The sequence below is a fragment of the Staurois parvus genome, unplaced genomic scaffold (genome assembly GCF_062004578.1).
Source record: "Staurois parvus isolate SC_StPar_1 unplaced genomic scaffold, SC_StPar_1.0 ptg001975l, whole genome shotgun sequence".
Classification (NCBI taxonomy): Eukaryota; Metazoa; Chordata; class Amphibia; order Anura; family Ranidae; genus Staurois; species Staurois parvus.
In genome coordinates this window covers 40,001-53,912 of record NW_028319771.1, presented here as the reverse complement: position 1 = coordinate 53,912, position 13,912 = coordinate 40,001, and the positions used below count along the sequence as shown (strand labels likewise).

General features: G+C 50.1%; 1 long non-coding RNA gene across 1 annotated transcript in view; it reads left to right on the top strand.

Moving 5' to 3' along the window:
- Positions 1–2,932: 2,932 nt before the first annotated feature.
- LOC149433118 (uncharacterized) overlaps positions 2,933–13,912 on the top strand; it is an 11,628-nt gene continuing 648 nt past the window's right edge. The window contains exon 1 of the long non-coding RNA XR_016308871.1: positions 2,933–3,073. This is a non-coding gene — a long non-coding RNA (uncharacterized LOC149433118). The remainder of the gene's footprint in view (positions 3,074–13,912) is intronic.

Sequence of the window (13,912 nt, the reverse complement as noted above, 5' to 3'; positions counted from 1 at the left end):
CCCTTCACTGGAACTAGGGGGCCAAGCCCAACCCCCTGAAAAACACCCCCACACCATAATCCCCCCTCCACCAAACTTTACACTTGGCACAATGCAGTCAGGCAAGTACCGTTCTCCTGGCCACCACCAAACCCAGACAAGTCCATCGGATTGCCAGACAGAGAAGCATGATTGGTCCCTCCAAAGAACACGTCTCCTCTGCTCTAGAGTCCAGTGGCGGCGTGCTTTACACCACGGCATCCGACGCTTTGCATTGCACTTGGTGATGGAAGGCTTGGATGCAGCTGCTCGGCCATGGAAACCCATTCCATGAAGCTCTCTACGCACTGTTGTTGGGCTCATCTGAAGGCCACACCAAGTTTGGAGGTCTTTAGCTATTGACTCTGCAGACAGTTGGTGACTTCTGCGCACTGTGCGCTTCAGCATGCGCTGACCCCGCCCTGTCATGTGACGTGGCCTACCACTTGGTGGCTGAGTGGCTGTTGTTCCCAGTGGCTTCCACTTTGTTATAATCCCACTAACAGTTGAGCGTGGAATATTTAGTAGCCCGGAAATGTCACGGATGGACTTATTGCCCAGGTGGCCACCTATCACGGGACCACGCTTGGAGTCACTGAGCTCCTGAGAGCGACCCATTCTTTCACCAATGTTTGTAGAAGCCGTCTGCATGTCTAGGGGCTTGATTGTATACACCTGTGTCCATGGAGGGGATTGGAGCACCTGAATCACATAATATGGGGGGGATTGGAACACCTGAATCACATGATTGGGAGGGGATTGGAACACCTGAATCACATGATTTGGAGGGGATTGGAACACCTGAATCACATGATATGGAGGGGATTGGAACACCTGAATCACATGATTTGGAGGGGATTGGAACACCTGAATCACATGATTGGGAGGGGATTGGAACACCTGAATCGCATGATATGGAGGGGATTGGAACACCTGAATCGCATGATATGGAGGGGATTGGAACACCTGAATCGCATGATATGGAGGGGATTGGAACACCTGAATCGCATGATATGGAGGGGATTGGAACACCTGAATCGCATGATATGGAGGGGATTGGAACACCTGAATCGCATGATATGGAGGGGATTGGAACACCTGAATCGCATGATATGGAGGGGATTGGAACACCTGAATCGCATGATATGGAGGGGATTGGAATAGGAAAGCAACCGGTCGGTCAGCGTTTTCAGGGTTAAAGCAGGCAGGGGGAGGCAACCTATCTTCCCATTGCAATGGGCAGCAGTACAGCCCGTGGAGCGCCTGATTAACCCCTCACCTGCCGGGCACTTCTACCCCCTTCCTGTCCAGGCCAATGTTCAGCTTTCAGCGCTGTCACAATTGAGCGGTCATGCAACATTGTACCCATATGAAACTTTTATCATTTTTTTCTCACAAGTAGAGCTTTCTTTTGGTGGTATTTGCTCCCCGCCGGGTGTTTTATTTTTTGCGCTATAAACAAAAAAATAGCAAAGAATTTAAAAAAAAAAAAAAAGTTTCTTTGTTTCGATTATAAAATTTTGCAAACAGGTAATTTTTCTTCTTTCACTGATGATGGGCACTGATAGGCAGCACTGCTGCGCTGCACTGATGGGCACTGGTGGGTGACATGGGTGGGCACTTGTGGGCGGCACTGCTGGGCACTGATCATCAGTCCCCTTATGATCGGTGCCGATCCCAGCTCTGACAACTGCCGGTTCTCTGACAGCGTGAGGAAAGTGCAGCCAAGAACCAGCAATTGCATTTCCCGGTGATCAGCTTGTTATTGGACAGAGCTGATCACATGGTAAAAGGCCACTGTGATTGGCCTTCTACCACATCAGGCGATCAGCTCTGTCCTCCCAGAACTGGCCAGCCGCAGTGCAGCCATCATTCGGCTATCTGCAGTCGGCAACTGCGCGGCCTTTAGATGAGGATCCGACATGGAGGCGACTTCCATTGAAGTCTATGGGCACAAGTCGGATAGAAGTCGCCTCGAAGGAGCACAGGAACCTTTTCTAAAATCGGAGTGACTTCAGTCGTGCTGATTAAGATCGCTCTCATTGACTAACATGGGATTTCACGTCATGCTGTAATGATGGATCCAAATCACATCGATATAGAGGATCCGACATGGAGGTGACTCCCATTGAAGTCTATGGGCACATGGGATTTCACACATCATGCGACTTGGGGGGTCTCACAAGTCGGATCCCAAGTCACGGCAATATGAACCAGGGGCGGACTGACCATTTGGAAACTCGGGCACTGCCCAAGGGCCCAGGGTCAGTAGGGGGCCCCATGAGATGCCCTTGGTACCTTTTTCATAGGCTTTTTTGAGTTTGGGCAAGGACACAGGGGCCCAATGATCCCCTATTGCCCGGGGGCCCGATGAGTTCCCAGTCCACCTCTGGTGTAAACCGACCCTTAGGGATTAAAACCTAAAGCAACAAAACATCTCCTTACCGCCTGTCAAACGCCCTCTGAAAATCGATTGACTGTGGATCACTCTTGAGAGAGCTAATGCAAATGTAAAAAAAAAAACAGCCCCAAGCCTGCGATTGGACAGTGAGAGGCAAAGCAGCAGATTCATGAGGTCATCGCTCTGTCACTCTGCTCTCTCCTCCTATCCGCATGCTTCCTACACTGCAGCACTCCTGGCTGGCTCCTTGTGCTGCTTCTCCCTCCCCCAGTCTGAGCTCTGCTGTACAGGGACTGATGGCGGGTCCCGTTCAGGGACACTGCTTGTACAAATACATAAATGAGGTCTTTTCTCTCTGCCGGGAGTTCAGCTTTAAGGCCGAGTGATCTTAATTATGAGTCTGGGATGGAATTCATTGTTTCTTCGGTTGCAGCGCCGTCTTCTCCGCGGTGCCTCCGGCTGTGACGCTGGGGGTGGGGGGTGGCGGGGATGGGGGGGATCTTTGCCCCAGCACTCCGTCCCGTCTTTATCTCCAACATCTGTCTCTGGCTCCTCTTCAGCTCCCTCTGAGCCATTTCCATGACATGAGAGGCTCACGCTGCTCCGGCGCTGCTCCGGCCGTCATGAACGCACAGACCGCATTTGTCCTGTAAAGTGAGTTGTCATGCAGCCTGGGATCAGTGGGGGGGACGGGGGGACCCGGGGGGGGGGGACCCAGGACAATCTGTAACAGAACAAGGCCGCTTCCTGCCTGGCTGCCCACATTGTGTTTTATTTGTGTTGCGTCACCGCGTAACGCCACCGCTGCCGCCTCCTTTGTATTTTCCAGCAGGAGTGACGGGTGAATCCGCCGCGGTATAAAATGCGTCGCTGGTGATCGGCCGTCTTCATTAACTAAAATCTCATCAAAGATTCACCATTTCCATATCCTGCGAAGGGCCCAGTCATGCCAGATGCAGCGGGCTGCGGTTTTTTGAACGTATTCCCACCGCTTAGACCGTCCAGAAAACAGGTTATCCTATCGGCATGGATCTCACCATCGCAGTTCATTACAATGGGGGGTTAGCACCGCAAATGCATGATGATGTCATCAGTCTGCTGCATGCAGGAGGAGGCATTTCCTCAGTCTCCCCTCCCCCAGTGATCAGATTGTACATTGTAACTTTGTAGAAGGAGGAGGAAGCATTTCCTCAGTCTCCCCTCCCCCAGTGATCAGATTGTACATTGTAACTTTGTAGAAGGAGGAGGAAGCATTTCCTCAGTCTCCCCTCCCCCAGTCATCAGACTGTACATTGTAACTTTGTAGAAGGAGGAGGAGGCATTTCCTCAGTCTCCCCTCCCCCAGTGATCGGACTGTACATTGTAACTTTGTAGAAGGAGGAGGAGGCATTTCCTCAGTCTCCCCTCCCCCCAGTGATCAGACTGTACATTGTAACTTTGTAGAAGGAGGAGGAAGCATTTCCTCAGTCTCCCCTCCCCCAGTCATCAGACTGTACATTGTAACTTTGTAGAAGGAGGAGGAGGCGTTTCCTCAGTCTCCCCTCCCCCAGTGATCAGACTGTACAGTGTAACTTTGTAGAAGGAAGAGGGGGCATTTCCTCAGTCTCCCCTCCCCCAGTGATCAGACTGTACATTGTAACTTTGTAGCATGTCACAAGGTGGGAAGCTGCAACAGGGTCTGATCTGTGTCAGTCATTTGTGAACACAGCCAAGAACTGCACAAGCACCAGGATTTACATGACTGTGTTTCTCTGAGTTGTCATCTCAGTGCAGGAAGTAGACTGTGACCCTGGATGATGCCTGAACAGATGGTGCCGTCCTCCTGGATAGAGAAGCAGGTGAAGGCGTTGTCAGGGGGAGTCCGGTGACCTCTGAGGTAACAATACCCGGAGGGGTCACACTGCCACATCACTCGGCATGCTGCACTTGACATTCAAAGCTTCTGATGATGACAGGTCCCCTTTAGAACCGTACAAACCCTTCAGGCGCGGCGATGTGGCGATCTCAGGGACAGCCGCCGCGTTGCGTTCTGCCATTGGCCTCGCTCGGGGCCGTTCTTTCCGGGATAGATGGAATATTTCTAATGGTGGGGTTGGAGCGATAATTGCACAGAGCGGGAGCTGACACCACCCAGTCCTTAGATAAGGATCGCGGGGAGCGGCCCCTTCTGTCCGGATCGGTTTCAGATCGAACTTCGCAGGAACAATGCGGCTATTCTTCCTGAGCAAAATGAGACGTTCCATGTGGGGCGGGCGGGGGGGTGGGGGGGTTCTACCTGCTAATTCAGTGTAAAATCTTTGTTCACCCTCTTTAACAATGTCGCCAGAACATCGCAGGACGCTCGGCCCCCGTCCCCTCCGACGCACTGATGTCTAATCCCCTCGTATTGGGAGTGGTGGGATCCTGAGTGCTGATTGGAGGAAAGTGATCCCGGCCTTCCGCCCTCCTCTCTATTATAAAGGTCAACCTAAGTTGGAAAAATAAGAAAAAATATTTGTTTTTAAATAGCGTGAGAAAAACTTAAAATGTCTCCCAGTGACCCCCATTGGGGAGATTTTCACTCACTTCCTTTCTCAGTGACACCCATCCAAGAAAGGAAGGGTGGTCAGGGAGGCATAGAGAGCAATGAATTGTCAGGAGCTCAAAACCTTCCTCACCGTACTACAAATGTGTTCTTATGTTCCATTTTCATGTCATTTTGGTTGGGCTGGAAAAAGGTTTATAGTCTCTGTAGCGTTTTTTTTGTCATCTGTCTGTCTTTTGGGGAGATTTGCCCCATCGTTGGTGTCAGTGGGAGGAATAGTGCCCCATCGTTGGTGTCAGTGGGAGGAATAGTGCCCCATCGTTGGTGTCGGTGGGAGGGATAGTGCCCCATCATTGGTGTCAGTGAGAGGAATAGTACCCCATCGTTGTCAGTGGAATAGCGCCCCATCATTGGTGTCAGTGGCAGGAATAGTGCCCCATCATTGGTGTCAGTGGGAGGAATAGTGCCCCATCATTGGTGTCAGTGGGAGGAATAGTGCCCCATCATTGGTGTCAGTGGGAAGAATAGTGCCCCATCATTGGTGTCAGTGGGAGGAATAGTGCCCCATCATTGGTGTCAGTGGGAGGAATAGTGCTCCATCATTGGTGTCAGTGGGAAGAATAGTGCTCCATTGTTGGTGTCAGTGGGAGGAATAGTGCCCCATCGTTGGTGTCAGTGGGAAGAATAATGCCCCATCGTTGGTGTCAGTGGGAAGAATAGTGCTCCATTGTTGGTGTCAGTGGGAAGAATAGTGCCCCATTGTTGGTGTCAGTGGGAAGAATAGTGCCCCATCGCTGGCGTCAGTGGGAGGGATAGTGCCCCCATGTTGGGGTCAGTGGGAGGAATAGTGCCCCATCATTGGTGTCAGTGGGAGGAATAGTGCCCCATCATTGGTGTCAGTGGGAGGAATAGTGCCCCATCATTGGTGTCAGTGGGAGGAATAGTGCCCCATCATTGGTGTCAGTGGGAGGAATAGTGCCCCATCATTGGTGTCATTGGGAGGGATAGTGCCACATCATTGGTGTCATTGGGAGGGATAGTGCCCCATCGTTAGTGAAATACTGTCTCATTGGTGTCAGTGACCGGAATAGTCATTGGTGTCCGTGGGAGGAATACCGTCCACAGAACCAGTTTAACACATAAGATTGTTCCTCTGTTATATGGCCAGACGTTTGAGGGCTCCTGATCATCACTCCTATGTGAGCTTGTTGGACATTCCCTTCCAAAACCATGACCTTTAATATGGAATTGCCCCCTTTTGTGGCTATAACATCCTCCACTCTTCCGGGACCTTTCCACAAGATGTTGGAGGGTGTCTGTGGGAATCTGTGCCCATTTGTGAGGTCAGGTTTTGATGTTGGATGAGAAGACCTGGTTCACAACTGGCGTTGTCTGTGCAGGACACTCGAGTTCCTCCACACTGGTCAGTCCATGTCTTTACGGAGCTGGCTTTGTACACGGGACAGTCATTTGGATCAGGTATACTTCTCGTGCTGAGCAGTAGAACCTCTGTGTTCACGGTGGAGCAGAGCAGCCACTTGGCATTGGACCTGGAAGCTAATGGAGATCATTGTAGTAGGGGGTGACCACTACACCGATTTCCAGCTTACACGGTTCCCACAGGTATGCTAAATACGGGGGCGGACTGACCATTCGAGCACTCGGGCACTGCCCGAGGGCTTGGGGTCAGTAGGGGGCCCCGTGAGATGCCACTGGTACCTTTCATTGGCTTTTTTGGGTGTGGGCAAGGATGCAGGGGCCCCATGAGTTGTCAGTCCGTCCCTGGCTATATACATACAGTCCATCCAGAACGTATTCCCAGCGCTTCACTTTTGCCACATTTTTTATGTTTCGGCCTTATTTCAGAATGGATTCAATTCATTTTCCCCTCCACATTCTACAAACAATCCCCCATAATGACAACGTGAAAGAAGTTTGTTTTCAAATCTTTGCAATTTATTAAAGATAAAAAAAACCTCACCATGTCCATAAGTCTTCCCAGCCTTTGCTCAGTACTTGTTGAAGCCCCTTTAGCCCCCATTCCAGCCTCGAGTCGTTCTGAGTACGATGCTACCAGCTTGGCACACCTATTTTTGGCCAATTTCTCCCGGTCTTCTTAGCAGGACCTCTCCAGCTCCATCAGGTTGGATGGGGAGTGTCGGTGCACTGCCATATTCAGATCTCTCTAGAGATGTTCAATCGGGTTCAAGTCTGGGCTCTGGCTGGGCCACTCCAGGACATTCCCAGAGTTGGCCCGTAGACACTCCTCTGTTATGTGGGCCATGTGCTTAGGGTCGTTGTCCTGTTGGTAGATGAACCGTCACCCCAGTCTAAGGTCCAGAGCGCTCTAGAATAGATATTCATCAAGGATGTCTCTGTACATTGCTGCATTCATCTTTCCTTTGATCCTGACTAGTCTCCCAGTTCCTGCCGCTGAACAACATCCCCACAGCATGATGCTGCCACCACCATGCTTCACTGTAGGGATGGTATTGGCCAGGTGGTGAGCAGTGCCTGGTTTCCTCCAGACATGACTCTTGGCATTCAGGCCAAAGAGTTCAATCTTTGTTTCATCAGACCAGAGAGTTTTGTTTCTCATGGTCTGAGAGTCCCTCAGGTGCCTTTTGGAAAACTCCAGGCGGGCTGCCATTTGCCTTTTACTGAGGTGTGGCTTCCATCTGGCTGCTCTACCATACAGGCCTGATTGGTGGAGTGCTGCAGAGATGGTTGTTCTCCTCTCCCCCCAGAAAAACACTGGAGCTCTTTCAGAGTGACCATCGGATGCTTGCTACCTTCCTGGCCCTTCTCCCTCGATCACTCATTTTGGCCAGGCGGCCCACTCTAGGAAAATTCCTGGTGGTTCCAAACTTCTTCCATTTACGGATGATGGAGGCCACTGTGCTCATTGGGACCTTCAATGCTGCAGAGATTTTTCTGTACCCTTCTCCAGATCTGTGCCTTGATACGAACTTCTTTCCCGTTGTCATTATGGGGTATTGTTTGTAGAATGTGGAGGAAAAAAATTAATTTAATCCATTTTGGAATAAGGCCGTAACATAACAAAATGTGGCAAAAGTTAAGTGCTGGGAATACTTTGTGGATGAGATGGTTTGGGTGATATTGGAGACAAGATGGGTGATGTAATTTGGGGCGGAGTTATAAATGGCTTTATATGTTATTGTTAATGTTTAGAATTTTATTTGTTGGGCAATGGGAAGCCAGTGAAGGGATTGGCAGAGAGGGATGGAGGACACTGAGTGGAGGCCAGTGGAGCGATTGACAGAGAGGGATGGAGGACGCTGAGTGGAGGCCAGTGGAGCAATTGACAGAGAGGGATGGCAGATGCTGAGTGGAGACCAGCGGAAGGATTGGCAGAGAGGGATGGAGGACGTTGAGTGGAGGGATTGGCAGAGAGGGATGGAGGACACTGAGTGGAGGCCAGTGGAGGGATTGGCAGAGAGAAATGGAGGACGCTGAGTGGAGGCCAGTGGAGAGATTGACAGAGAGGGATGGAGGACACTGAGTGGAGGGATTGGCAAAGAGGGGTGGCAGATATGGAACGGTTAGTAAGGTGGATGAGTCTGGCAGCAGCATTCATGATAGACTGAAGAGGGGATAGCCTGCGATGAGGTCGGCCAATGAGGAGGGAGTTACAATAGCCAAGGCGAGAGATAACCAGTGAGGGAATAACTTGCTTAGTGGTTTCAGAGGTTAGGAACGGGTGTATCTTGGAGATGTTGCAGAGGTGAAGTCTACAAGGCTTGGACAGTTATTGGATTTGGGCCTGAAAGGAAAGATGGGAGTCTAGGATTACACCGGGTACCCTGGCAATGATGGTTATTGATCTTGATGGAGAAGTTGGGGGGGGGGCACGGGCTGGAGGGAATAGTATGAGCTCAGTTTTGGAAAGCTTTAGTTTGAGGAAGTGGAGTGACCTCCATGCTGATATGTCACTTAGTAGGTTAGAGGCGAGGAGTAGAAAGATAGATTTGTGTGTCATCAGCATAGAGATGGTACTTAAAGCCATTGGAGTTTATTAAGTGACCAAGGGAGGAGGTGTAGATGGAGAAGGGGTCCAAGGACAGATCCTTGAGGGACCCCAACAGAATGAGGAAGTGGAGAGGAGGAGACCGAGTTATGGATAACACAGAAGGAGCACTGTGATAGGTAGGAGGAGAACCAGGAGAGAGCAGAGTCTCAGAGGCCAAGAGAGGAGTTGTTTGAGGAGGAGGGGATGGTCAACAGTATCAAAAGCCACAGTCAAGTGGTAGCCGTTGGTTGGGATGAGTACGGAGTAGTGGCCATTGGTTGGGATGAGTATGGAGTAGTGGCCATTGGTTGGGATGAGTACGGAGTAGTGGCCATTGGTTGGGATGAGTACGGAGTAGTGGCCATTGGTTGGGATGAGTACGGAGTAGTGGCCATTGGTTGGGATGAGTACGGAGTAGTGGCATTTGCTTGGGATGAGTACGGAGCAGTGGCCATTGGTTGGGATGAGTACGGAGCAGTGGCCATTGGTTGGGATGAGTACGGAGCAGTGGCCATTGGCTGGGATGAGTACGGAGTAGTGGCCATTGGTTGGGATGAGTACGGAGTAGTGACCATTGGTTGGGATGAGTACGGAGTAGTGGCCATTGGTTGGGATGAGTACGGAGTAGTGGCCATTGGTTGGGATGAGTACGGAGTAGTGGCCATTGGTTGGGATGAGTACGGAGTAGTGGCCATTGGTTGGGATGAGTACGGAGTAGTGGCCATTGGTTGGGATGAGTACGGAGTAGTGGCCATTGGTTGGGATGAGTACGGAGTAGTGGCCATTGGTTGGGATGAGTACGGAGTAGTGGCCATTGGTTGGGATGAGTACGGAGTAGTGGCCATTGGTTGGGATGAGTACGGAGGAGTGGCCATTGGTTGGGATGAGTACGGAGGAGTGGCCATTGGTTTTTGCAGTTAGTAGATCATTAGTGAGGTTTAGTAGGGTAGTTTCAGTGGAGTGAAGTGAGCGAAAGCCAGACTGTAAAGGGTCAGGAAGGTTGTTGTCGGTGAGGGAGGAGCTCAAGCGATTGTAGACTAGCGTTCTAAGAGTTTAGAGGTGAATGGGAGCAGGGAGATGGGTCTTAAGTTGTTCAGGTTGGTGGGGTCCAGGGAGGGCTTTTTAAGTATGGGAGTGATGTGCGCATGGTTTAGAGGGGAGGGGAAGGCACCAGTAAAGATTGAAGATGTCAGTGAGGGAGCATAGGATGGAAGAAGAGGGTGACCGTAGTACCTGTGAGGGGACAGGATCCAGGGGGCAGGTAGTGAGACGGGCTTCTGAGAAAACTTTAGTGACCTCTTCAGTAGTAGCGAGCTCAAAAGAGGAAAGTGTTGAGGGAGATTTAGTGTAAGGTATGCTAAGTGGGATGGATGTCTGTGTAGTTGAGATGCCCTCACGAATTGCATCAATCTTGTTTTTGAAATGATTTGCAATCTCGTAAGCAGTGAGTTAGGTATTGGGTGGGAGTGGAGGTGGAGAAAGTAGAGAGTTAAAAGTAGAGAAGACACGACGAGGACTGGATGAGAAGGTATTAAGAAGAGTGACAAAGTAGGCTTGTTTGGCAGCATGAAGGGAGGATTTGTATGTGAAGAAAGCAGATTTATATCGGGTGAATGCTTGCTGGGATTTATTTTTACGCCACAATCACTCCAGCGCACGACTATGTCGCTTAAGATTTCTGGTGTGGTCAGTCTGCCAAGGTTGTAATGGTCGGGGCCCGATGCTTCGTGTTGTTAGAGGAGCAAGTGAGTCTAATGTGGATGAAAGCGAACTGTTGTAGACAGCAGTGGCCAGGTCAGGGCAGGACAGGGGAGAGATTCTGTCACAGAGTTGGTCAGTTGCAGAGTGGAAAAGAGAAGGGTTCAAGTTGTGAAGGTTTCCGCAGGTAATTGTTTGCTGCTTGGAGGGATAGGTGTTTGAAGACGAGGAGACTGTGAAGGTGATGAGATTGTGATCAGAGAGAGGAAAGGGAGTGTTTGTGAGGTTGTAGGGAGTGCAAAGATGGGAGAAAACAAGGTCTAGTGTATTCCCATCGGAGTGAGTGGAGGACGGTGTCCATCGGAGTGAGTGGAGGACGGTGTCCATCGGAGTGAGTGGAGGACGGTGTCCATCAGAGTGAGTGGAGGACGGTGTCCATCAGAGTGAGTGGAGGACGGTGTCCATCAGAGTGAGTGGAGGACGGTGTCCATCAGAGTGAGTGGAGGACGGTGTCCATCAGAGTGAGTGGAGGACGGTGTCCATCAGAGTGAGTGGAGGACGGTGTCCATCAGAGTGAGTGGAGGACCGTGTCCATTGTGGTAAGGCAAAAGATGAGGTTAGGTGGAAAGGTGGGATGTAGCCGGGTTGTTCACATTAATGGGGATGTTAGAATCTCCACAAATGATAGTGGGTAGTTCAGAGGAGATAAAGTAGGGTAGCCAACCAGAGAAGTCATCAAGAAAGCGTGACCCCGGTCCAGGAGGCCGATAGATCACTGCAATCCTCAAAGAAATGGGAGAAAACAGCCGGATGCAGTGAGTCTGGAAAGAAGAGAAGCATAGAGAGGGAGGGTTATGGAGGACTTGAAAGGTGCTCAGTGGGGATAGAAGCAAACCAACTCCACCACCTTTTTGACCACTGGGTCCGGTTGAGTGGGTCCAGAGAAGGCCTCCATAGGAAAGTGCTGCAGGGGAAGAAGAATCTGCTGCTTGGAGCCAGGTTTCTGTAATTGCTAGTAGGTTAAGGGAGCGGGAGACAAAAAGGTCATGGACAGAGGTGAGATTATTACAGACAGAGCGGGCATTCCAGAGCGTACATGAAAAAGGGAGGGTGGTTTTTAGGAACACAGGGATTGGGATTAAATTGAGTGGATTGCGGTTATTCCTGGAGGAAGGAGGGTGCTTGGGTGAGATACTGGAGGTTCAGGGTTCGGGGAGATATCCCCAGAGGTTAGGAGAAGGAGGAGGGTGAGGAAAGTAAGATGGGAGGGGATGTACATGAGCGCACATGCCTTCCTGTCCTGGTGTTTGGGTCAGCATGTGAGTAAAGTATCAGCAGGAGGTGATGAGAGCAGTAGTAGGGAGATGGTAGAAGTGAAGGTGAGATGTAACCGTTCAAGCAAAGAAATTAGATTTTGAGAACCGAGGATAGTAATATGAAAAGGAGGAGTAGAGGGGGCATATTAAAAGGTAGATGGAGTGGGAATCAGACTTGTAGGAGATGTTTGATCGAGGTTCTTTAGCCACCATTTTGAAAATCCTTTGTTGCAATCTTTGATCAATTTTTCTCTTTCGGCCACGTCCTGGGAGATTAGCTACAGTGCCATGGGCTGTAATCTTCTTGACAATGTTGCGCACAGTGGACACAGAAACATTAAGATCTCTAGAGATGGACTTGTAACCTTGAGATTGTCCGTGCTTTTCCACAATTTTTGTTCTCCAATCCTCAGACAATTCTTTGCTGCTCTTTCTCTCCTCCATGCTCCATGTGTCACACAGGGCCACACAACAGAAAGGTGGAGGCCATTTCTCAGCATTGTACCTGGTTGCCAGTGTGATTTCTATATTGTCAGCACCCGGTCGTGGATACGGGGGAGTTGAATGGCAAATTACAGGAACATCACAAACCTGGAATGCAATTATTTCTCACAATTTTGAGAACGAAAAAACCTGGGCCGCTGTTTGGAGACCACTGCAATATGGCCATAAAATGGTGGAATCACTCCAAATTGTTGAGTTCATGTATCTCAGTGAAGGGTACATTTTAAAACTCCATCATATGAAGACCTTGTAGACAATTGTGCTCTTCCAATCTTGTGGTAACAGTTTGGTGAGGACCCTTTTCTGTCCCAGCATGACTGTGCCCCTGTGTACAAAGCCAGCTCCATAAAAGCATGGTTTGACCAGTTTGGTGTGGAAGAACTCGAGTGTCCTGCACAGAGCCCTGACTTCAACCCTACCGAAGATCTTTGGACCTCAACCCTACCGGACACCTTTTAGACCTCAACCCAACCGGACACCTTTTAGACCTCAACCCAACCGGACACCTTTTAGACCTCAACCCAACCGGACACCTTTAGACCTCAACCCAACCGGCCACCTTTTAGACCTCAACCCAACCGGCCACCTTTTAGACCTCAACCCAACCGGCCACCATTTAGACCTCAACCCAACCGGCCACCTTTTAGACCTCAACCCAACCGGCCACCTTTAGACCTCAACCCAACCGGCCACCTTTAGACCTCAACCCAACCGGCCACCTTTAGACCTCAACCCAACCGGCCACCTTTAGACCTCAACCCAACCGGCCACCTTTAGACCTCAACCCAACCGGACACCTTTAGATCTCAACTCAACCGGTTGGGTTGAGGTCTAAAAGGTGTCCAGTTGGGTTGAGGTCTAAAAGGTGTCCAGACACCTTTTAGACCTCAACCCAACCGGACACCTTTTAGACCTCAACCCAACCGGACACCTTTTAGACCTCAGGAAGTCATTGTTTTCAGTTTTTCACAAGGGGTGTGCTACCAAATCTTACATTGAGGGTGCCAATAATTTTCAGTCCATTTTTGGGGTTTTGCGTGGAATGATTTGGCTTTTTGTTTCTCCACTTTTTTTGTGTCCTACCAATACGAAACAAACATGAGAATGCCGAAGCATTTGTAATTGAAGCAAGTTTTTGGGTGAAGTGGTGCGTTATCTGACAGAAATGCAGGGGGGGGTAAGATTTTTGGTCCTGACTGTAAATACATAAATAAAAAAATTGATAAATGAAAGAGACCCTGTCACCTCCCTTTTTTAAGCTGAATACAACAATGAGAAGTCAATGTCTTCACTAAGCCCCTCTGTTGGATGATCAAGATGGGGCCCATTTTCAGCTCCAGTCGTCACCCCCTCCCTTCACCTATGATCTTAGCAGGCATGTGCAGGATCCCCGCATTGCTCCGGTGACAGATCTATTGCTG